The sequence below is a fragment of the Arachis ipaensis genome, chromosome B7 (genome assembly GCF_059453495.1).
Source record: "Arachis ipaensis isolate K30076 ecotype BB chromosome B7, ASM5945349v1, whole genome shotgun sequence".
Lineage (NCBI taxonomy): Eukaryota > Viridiplantae > Streptophyta > Magnoliopsida > Fabales > Fabaceae > Arachis > Arachis ipaensis.
In genome coordinates this window covers 45,011,449-45,021,222 of record NC_142442.1, presented here as the reverse complement: position 1 = coordinate 45,021,222, position 9,774 = coordinate 45,011,449, and positions in this window count along the sequence as shown.

Sequence of the window (9,774 nt, the reverse complement as noted above, 5' to 3'; positions counted from 1 at the left end):
ATTTAAAAAAAAATCCATTTTTTATAAAGAAAAATCAATTTTTAGATAAAAAAAATATTTTTTTAAATAAAAATAGATTTTTATATGCAAAAACTAATTGTTTTTTCATGTAAAAATGAATTTTTTTAAAATTAATTTTTTATTTAAAATTAATTTGACTTATTAACTTAAACAAAATTTTTTATTAATCAAACTCAAATTTATTTTTTTTGTTAATCTTAACCATATGTATTCCTACATATTAATAATAAATTTTAAAATAAAATAATTATATTTATAAATTTTATTTTAATATAAATACTAATATATTTTTTGATTAAAATTTTTTGCCTCTTTAAATTTGACTTTTTTTCAAGTTCCGTCTGTACTCCTATGTACTCTCATTTTTTATTAAATTAATTTGTATTGATGTAGAAAATTTGGAATCACAGGGCTATTTTAGTCATTTCATATAATATTTTAGTCTTGTCCATGTGTATCCAAACATAATATTAGACATTACATTAGTGTCTTGTCTATCGTATCCAAACACAATACACAAAAGATAATTTTTAGTGTCTTGGTCCTATTGTCTCCGTTTCAGTGTCATGTTCTGTCCTGTCTCTAAAAGCAAACACAGCCTTGATGTTCGGAACATGAAAACAACAATGACGCTTATAGGGAAGAAATTCGGGGAAGCATGTAAGACCCGGTTAATTAACGGCTAATTAACCCATATATGAGAATTTATTCTAGAAAGCCAAAAATGATATTTTTATGGCTTAATATGATAGAGGAAATTGAGACGAGAATTTCGGTACCAATTTTATAGAATTCGGACCAAGATTGGACCGAACGGGCCAAACCGGGCCAACCGGACCCAAAGTGGGCCCTTGGCCCAACATAACTAAACCAAAACCCTAGTTTTCAGCACTCTCTCTCCTCACAACACACTCAAACACGCTGAAATTGAAGAGAGGGGAGGAAGAACACTCTCTCAAGTTCTTTCTCTCACTTGATCTTCAAACCACCATAACTTTTGATCTAGAGCTCCGATTGCCGCTCCGTTTGCGGCCACGCGTTCACCGCGGAGAGCTCTACAAAACCCATACAACTAATCTTGAGGTAAGCCACGTGTTTTTGTTCGAAATTCCAGCCCTTATTTTCGAGTTTCATGGGTAAAATGTTGAGATTTTGGGTTCTTTGATGTTATAGGACCCAACTCTCTTGAAGGATAAGGTTAATGTTGTCTCCTTGGACCTTGGGTGTGGTAAGATTCTCAACCCTAGTGTGATTTTGTTGTTCTATGATGTTTGGGTTTTGAGATGTTGTGTATGGGTATGATGGTTGTGGCTTAGGTTGTGTATATGTGAATATTGGAGCTTGATTGGTGACTTTGAAAAGCTTGGAAAGGGTTTGGTGGTGAAAAATCTGTTCTTGGAGGTGTTGAGGCATTGAGAGCTTGTGGATAAGTGGTTTGGAAGTGCTCCGGGGGAGCTTGGGAAAATCGGCTAAGGTATGGTTTCGGTTTCCCGTATCTAATATGTAATGTGGTAGGAAATACTTAGGCTAGAGGCCCTAAGATAGGCATTGAATTGTTGATGTTGTTGAATGATTGAGATATATGATGTGGTCATATATGTGATGATGATTATTAAGGCCTTAGTGGTATGATGTATGAGAAATATGCATGTTGTGATATATACTTGATGATTGGTTATGGTTGAATTGTGGGTTGAACCATGTTGATGGTGAGTATGATGTTGATTGTGTACAATAATAATTTACTGGAATTGGTGTTGTTGAGAATTGGCATGAGGAATAGTATATGATATGTCAATGTGTTTGAGTTTGAGCCACTTGGGTGAAGTGGGGTAAAATGATGAGATAGTGATTTTGGTAATTTGTGGTAATGTGTGTCAATGTGTGAGTTGAGGAGGCTTGATGTTGAATTTGATATATTTTGATTGATTTCAAAGAAAAGGGATGAACCTAGCATGTTTTGATTGGTTTTGAAAAGAGTTGGAAATGGCTTGTTTTGAAATTGGCACTTTGTGGTTTTGTATGAAAATATGGTTTTTGGGCACACTTTGGCGGGACATAACTTGGACTACGGATCTCCGTTTTGTACCAAATCTGTTTAAAATGAAATTGGATCCGGGATGTCCATGCCGTTCAAAGAACGGGTGAAAAACGATTTAAAATGAGGAAGTTATGTCCGTTGGAAGATTGGGGTTTAAATCTGTGAATTCTGCAGCTTTTAACTTAGAAAATTTTTAGCAGAATGACCCCTTGCGCGTGGGCGCACCTGGCGCGTACGCGCCGATCTTCCAGAAAGCGCCATCCACGCGTGCGCGTGATGTGTGCGGGCGCGCCGATTGTGCTGCACCCAATGCCCAGCCATTTTCCAGAGAGTTATGCCAGAACTGTGCCAGTGTTGTGCCTGGGGCACGAGAACACCCACGCGTACGCGTGGTTGGCGCGTGCGCGTCGATTGGCAAATCTTTAATCCACGCGTTAGCGTGCATGACGCTTGCGCGTCGATGAGTTTTTGAGGCCATCCACGCGTGCGCGTGGAGTGCGCGTACGCGTGGCCCTGTTTTCATCCCAAAGTTGATTTTTGAGTTTTAAAAGCCAAATCTCATACTTCTAAGCCTCCGATCTCACCATTTATGTCTTAAATCATTATGACATGCCTAGCTATTAAAAAGGGGCTAGTGAATGAGGTAACTTGCGAGTGAAGCAAGGGAAAAATGAATGATCAATGAGGATCAAGATGATTATGTGAGATGCGGAGGATGGTGGTGGAAGTGCTTGTTAAGCCATGGGCCGAAAGGCTATAATTGCTAATGAAACGGCTGGTTATGGATTTAACCGTGAGCCGGAAAGGCTGTGTATAATATGAATATTGGCTGGTTCTGGACTGAACCGTGAGCCGGATGGCTGATATGGATGTTGATCCATGGATGAGAATTCATGCATGCTTATGCTGAATTATTGATAATTGAGATTTGCACTTCCACTATCAGAGGCACGAGATCCCTGGGAGGAAGCAGTGGCTAGCCACCACGTGCTCCAGGTGGAGGCTCGAGACTCTGTTGACCCTATGTCGTAAGTGTGGCCGGGCACTGTGAAAGACCCGGATGAGCTCGCCCCCGAAATATTCACCAGTGAGGGTGATGGATATGGATCATGTTTATGATCAAGTTTATAACGAGTATAACTCGAGTTGGGGATGCGCGACAGAGGGACAGTCCAATGGTTAGCTACCAGGACTTGTCGGGTTGGCTCTATAACCGACAGATGATATCATCAGCCACTAGGGACAGGCATTCATCATATGCATACTATGTGAATTGTTTGAGATTGCCTATTTGACTGCATATTACTTGCTAATTGTCTAAATGTCTTAACTGCTCCTATTTGTATATTCTTTGTCTGATATAACTGTGTTTGCTATAATATACTCCTGCTGGTGGTTGGGAGGTTTGAAGGAATTGGAAAGGGAAGTATTAGTTAGACTGAAGAATCTTTAGTCAGATACCCTTATATGGTTTAGCTTGTTTATAAGCTTTGATATTATCTGGAGGAAGTTCTAGGATTGCCTTTGGCTTTCCTCTATTATTATGTATTATATATGTGGAAGCTGTTACCGTGCTGGGGACCTCTGGTTCTCACCCATGCGGATTTTGTGGTTTTCAGATGCAGGACGCGAGGCTTCTCGTTGAGGCATGCTGGAGACTTCTGGATTAGCGAAGATCCTTTGTTCTTGGGACTCTGTTTTGGTTTATATATCTTGTTTAGATACTTTTATCTCCATTAAATAATACAAACTGTGATGACTCCTTCTAGAGGGGATTTTGGAGAATAGGTTGTATGTATTTGTGTCCCTTTGGGTTTCCTTTGGGGTTTCCTTATTTTATTATATGTATATATTATTATGCTCGGACCGGTTATCTTCGCAGCCGGATTTTGAGTCTTGATATTCCCGTTTTTGACACTCTTTATATATATGATCTTGCGTTAGCTTATCCTTTGCTCGTTACGTTATCGATCGGAGTGTTGCGCGTTCGAGTTACGGTTTTTGTTTACCCCTTTTTCTACAAAGGCTCCTAGTTATAATCAATTATTCATACTACTATACGTACTAAATTTTTGTTTTAGAGGTCGTAATACCTTGCCATCTCTGACTTATGACTTAAGCATAAGACTCTGTATGGTAGGGTGTTACATTATGGTATCAGAGCAGTTCGTTCCTATAGAGCCTGAGGGATGGACTGACTATGCTTCTGTGCATTCTCTGTGTGTGTGTGTTATGTGCTATTAGTATATCTGCTTGATATAATTGGCATAAACGTTCATGAGCATGCATTTGGGACTTTGAAGCACTAGACTTCCGATATTGAGACTGATCAACTTAATATCGATTGTTGGGTGTGTATAGGAACCAGATGGCGCCTCGTGGACGCGGTAGAGGTAGTGCGAGAGGTCGTACGAATGCTCGTGCACCGGAGAATAATCCTAATGACCCGGTGAACTTTATGGCTGCGTTGGAGAACATGGCTGCTGCTATGCAAGCCACTGCTGAGGCTCTTGGTCAACAGATGAACAACCATGGTAATGATGGAGGTGGAGTTCAGGGTCCGATGACCTTGGCAAACTTTTTGAAGGTTAATCCGCCTAAGTTCAAGGGAACTACTAGCCCGACTGAGGCTGATACATGGTTTCAGGCTATAGAGCGAGCATTACAAGCACAAGTGGTACCTGAAGGACAGCGTGTCGAGTTTGCCACTTATATGCTCACCGGTGAGGCGTCGCATTGGTGGCAAGGCATCCGACGTCTTCTGCAGCAGGGTGATGACTATATCACTTGGAATGTCTTTCAAGAAGAGTTCTATAAGAAGTACTTTCCGACTTCTGCTAGGACGGCTAAGGAACTTGAATTGTTACAGCTGAAGCAGGGTACTATGTCCATATCAGAGTATACTGACAAGTTTGAGGAGCTGTTCAGGTTCTCTCGTATGTGCCAAGGGACTCCGGTGGAATATGAGGAATGGAAGTGTGTTAAGTATGAAGGAGGACTCCGGAGTGATATCTTCAGTTCAGTAGGACCAATGGAGATTAGGACTTTCTCCGAATTAGTGAACAAGTGTAGGGTTGCTGAGGAGTGTGTGAAAAGGGCAACCGCTGAGAAAGGGAGTCACAAAGGTTCATTTCCACAGAACCGAGGGAAGGGCTTTGCACCTAGAGGTCCGTCTTTCAAGAGGGGGAGCTCTTTCAGGAGGCCCAACAACAACAACAATTTCCAAGGGAAGAAGTTTGGAAAGCAACCTCAGAATAAACAAGCTTGTACTAGGTGTGGGAGTCACCATCCGGGAGTACCATGCAAGGCCGGATGGGGTTTGTGCTACAATTGCGGAAAGGCGGGGCATAAAGCCGCAAGTTGTCCAGAGAAGCAAAAGCAAGGTGCTGGGAAAGCACAACAGACGGGTCGGGTGTTCACCACCTCAGCTGTGGGTGCAGAGGGATCCGAGACACTCATTCGAGGTAACTGTGAAATGGTTGGTCAAACTTTAAATGCTTTATTTGATTCGGGAGCATCGCATTCATTCGTTGCATTTGAGAAAGCCCATGAGTTAGGGTTGAAGATCGTAACCTTAGGTTATGACTTAAAAGTGTATAATGCTACCCATGAAGCTATGGTAACTAGACTAGGATGCCCAAAAGTTTCGTTTAGGTTCAAGCAGCGTGATTTTGTCCATAATCTAATCTGCTTACCGATGATCGGTCTTGATCTTATCTTGGGATTGGACTGGTTATCCGAAAACCATGTCCTGCTTGATTGTTCTACCAAGTCGGTGTACTTTATGCCGGAGGATACAGAAGGGCCGGTTGTGGTGAATAATTATTACTTGAATTCAATGATGGTGAACTGTTCTGGAACCGAATGTCAGGGTATCCTGTTGTTAACCGCGGGTGTTTCGGGTGATGATCAAAGGTTGGATCAGATTCCGGTAGTGTGTGAGTTTCCGGAAGTGTTTCCCGATGATATTGAGGAATTTCCACCTAACCGAGAGGTCGAGTTTGCTATTGAATTGGTGCCTGGGGCGGGACCAATCTCAAGTGCTCCTTATAGGATGTCACCGTTAGAGATGGCCGAGCTAAAGTCTCAGTTAGAGGAATTGTTGGGTAAGAACTTTATCCGACCAAGTGTTTCCCCGTGGGGAGCTCCAGTGTTACTGGTAAAGAAGAAAGATGGAAGTATGCGACTCTGTGTGGATTACAGGCAGCTGAACAAGGTCACCATAAAGAATAAGTACCCATTGCCGAGGATTGATGATCTCATGGATCAGTTACAAGGAGCTGGGGTTTTCTCTAAGATTGATTTGCGATCCGGTTATCACCAGATAAGGGTGAGGGGTGAGGATATCCCTAAGACCGCTTTCAGGACTCGTTATGGTCATTACGAGTACACTGTAATGTCCTTTGGGTTGACGAACGCTCCTGCAGTATTCATGGATTACATGAATAGAGTATTCCGTCCGTTTAAATTCGTTGTTGTCTTTATTGACGACATACTGATTTACTCCAAGACTGAAGAAGAGCATGCGGAACACCTGAGGACCGTGTTGCAGATTCTAAAGGAGAAGAAACTCTATGCGAAACTGTCTAAGTGTGAGTTTTGGAAGGATAAGGTGAAGTTTTTGGGTCACGTGGTGAGTAAGAAGGGAATAGCCGTAGATCCAACCAAGGTAGAAGCTGTGATGGATTGGAAGCAACCAACCACAGTAACCGAGATAAGGAGTTTTCTGGGTTTAGCTGGCTATTACCGAAGGTTCATCAAAGGCTTTTCGCAATTAGCTTTGCCGTTGACAAAGTTAACTCGCAAAGACACTCCGTTTGTTTGGACTCCTGAGTGCGAGGAGAGCTTTCAGACATTGAAGAAAAAGTTGACCACTGCACCTGTGTTAGTGTTACCTGAGCCGAACGAGCCTTTTGAGGTGTACTGTGATGCATCGTTAAAGGGCCTAGGGTGCGTGCTGATGCAGCACCATAATGTGGTGGCGTATGCCTCACGACAGTTGAGACCTCATGAAGTTAGTTACCCTACGCACGATTTGGAACTCGCTGCGGTTGTGTTTGCCTTGAAGGTGTGGAGGCATTATCTCTATGGGGTTAAGTTCCAAGTTTTCTCTTATCATAAGAGCTTGAAGTATCTCTTTGATCAGAAAGAGCTTAATATGAGGCAGAGAAGGTGGATGGAATTGTTGAAGGACTACGACTTTGAGTTAAATTACCATCCTGGAAAGGCGAATATAGTGGCGGATGCGTTAAGTCGAAAGTCGTTATATGCGTCTTGGATGATGCTTCAAGAGGAGAAGTTGCTCAAGGGATTCGAGAGTCTAAAAATTGGTGCTCGAGAAGTATCTGGAACCTTGTGTTTGAGCCGATTAGAAATCTCGAGCGACTTTAAGTCCGAACTCCTAAAGGCTCATGAAAATGATGAAGCGTTATGGAAGGTGTTACCGGCTATCGAGCAAGGAAAACAGTGGAGAGTGTCGGAAGAGAAAGATGGGTTATGGAGATTCAAGGGTAGGATCATGGTGCCGGATGTTGGCACTTTGAGGCAAGATATCTTAAAGGAGGCACATAAAAGCGGATTCTCCATTCACCCGGGAAGTACTAAGATGTACCATGATTTAAAGTCGATGTTTTGGTGGCCGGGTATGAAGAATGATGTGGCGGAATATGTTTCAAAGTGCTTAACTTGTCAAAAGGTAAAGATTGAACATCAAAGACCTTCCAGGATGTTGCAACCCTTAGAGGTTCCGCAATGGAAGTGGGAAAGTATTGCAATGGACTTTGTGTCGGGATTGCCAAGGACTAGGACTGGTTTTGATGCTATCTGGGTGATCTGGACCGACTGACGAAGTCAGCTCACTTTTTACCCGTTCGGATGACTTACACCCTTGAGGAGCTAGCTCGGTTATACATAAAGGAGATTGTGAGACTCCATGGTGTACCTGCTACTATAATCTCTGATAGAGATCCTCGTTTCACTTCGAGGTTCTGGGGTGCATTTCAGAAAGCTTTTGGAACTCGATTAAGCTTGAGTACAGCGTACCATCCTCAAACAGATGGTCAATCCGAGAGGACGATCCAAACACTAGAGGATATGTTGAGAGCTTGTGTTTTGGACCAACCAGCGAGTTGGGATCGGTATATGCCGTTAGTAGAGTTTGCATACAATAATAGTTACCATGCGAGCATCGGAATGGCTCCGTATGAGGCTTTGTATGGGAGAAAATGTCAATCTCCACTATGTTGGTATGAAGCTGGAGAGAAAGGCTTGTTGGGGCCGGAAATGATAGCTGAGACCACTGAACAAGTCAAGAAGATCCGAGATAGGATGCTTACGGCGCAGAGTCGTCAAAAGAGTTACGCCGATCAAAGGCGGAAGCCCTTAGAATTTGAGGCAGGAGATCATGTTTTCCTGAAAGTTACTCCGACCACAGGAGTAGGTAGAGCGATTAAAGAAAAGAAGTTGAATCCTCGATACATTGGTCCATTTCAGACCTTGGAGAGGATTGGGCCAGTGGCGTATCGGGTGGCTTTACCACCCCATCTTTCAAACCTGCACAACGTATTTCACGTGTCGCAGCTTCGAAAGTACACTCCTGATGCTAGCCATGTGTTAGAACCCGAATCGGTTCAGTTAAGAGAAGATTTGACGCTTCCAGTGGCTCCAGTCAGAATTGATGATACTAGTATCAAACGGTTGCGTGGAAAAGAGGTTTCATTAGTCAAAGTGGCTTGGAGTCGAGGCGGTGTTGAGGAACACACTTGGGAACTTGAGTCGGAGATGCGAACGGATTATCCGCACTTATTCTCAGGTAATTGAATTTGAATTTGAATTTTGTGGGCAAAATTCCCAATTAGGTGGGTAGAATGTAAGACCCGGTTAATTAACGGCTAATTAACCCATATATGAAAATTTATTCTAGAAAGCCAAAAATGATATTTTTATGGCTTAATATGATAGAGGAAATTGAGACGAGAATTTCGGTACCAATTTTATAGAATTCGGACCAAGATTGGACCGAACGGGCCAAACCGGGCCAACCGGACCCAAAGTGGGCCCTTGGCCCAACATAACTAAACCAAAACCCTAGTTTTCAGCACTCTCTCTCCTCACAACACACTCAAACACGCTGAAATTGAAGAGAGGGGAGGAAGAACACTCTCTCAAGTTCTTTCTCTCACTTGATCTTCAAACCACCATAACTTTTGATCTAGAGCTCCGATTGCCGCTCCGTTTGCGGCCACGCGTTCACCGCGGAGAGCTCTACAAAACCCATACAACTAATCTTGAGGTAAGCCACGTGTTTTTGTTCGAAATTCCAGCCCTTATTTTCGAGTTTCATGGGTAAAATGTTGAGATTTTGGGTTCTTTGATGTTATAGGACCCAACTCTCTTGAAGGAGAAGGTTAATGTTGTCTCCTTGGACCTTGGGTGTGGTAAGATTCTCAACCCTAGTGTGATTTTGTTGTTCTATGATGTTTGGGTTTTGAGATGTTGTGTATGGGTATGATGGTTGTGGCTTAGGTTGTGTATATGTGAATATTGGAGCTTGATTGGTGACTTTGAAAAGCTTGGAAAGGGTTTGGTGGTGAAAAATCTGTTCTTGGAGGTGTTGAGGCATTGAGAGCTTGTGGATAAGTGGTTTGGAAGTGCTCCGGGGGAGCTTGGGAAAATCGGCTAAGGTATGGTTTCGGTTTCCCGTATCTAATATG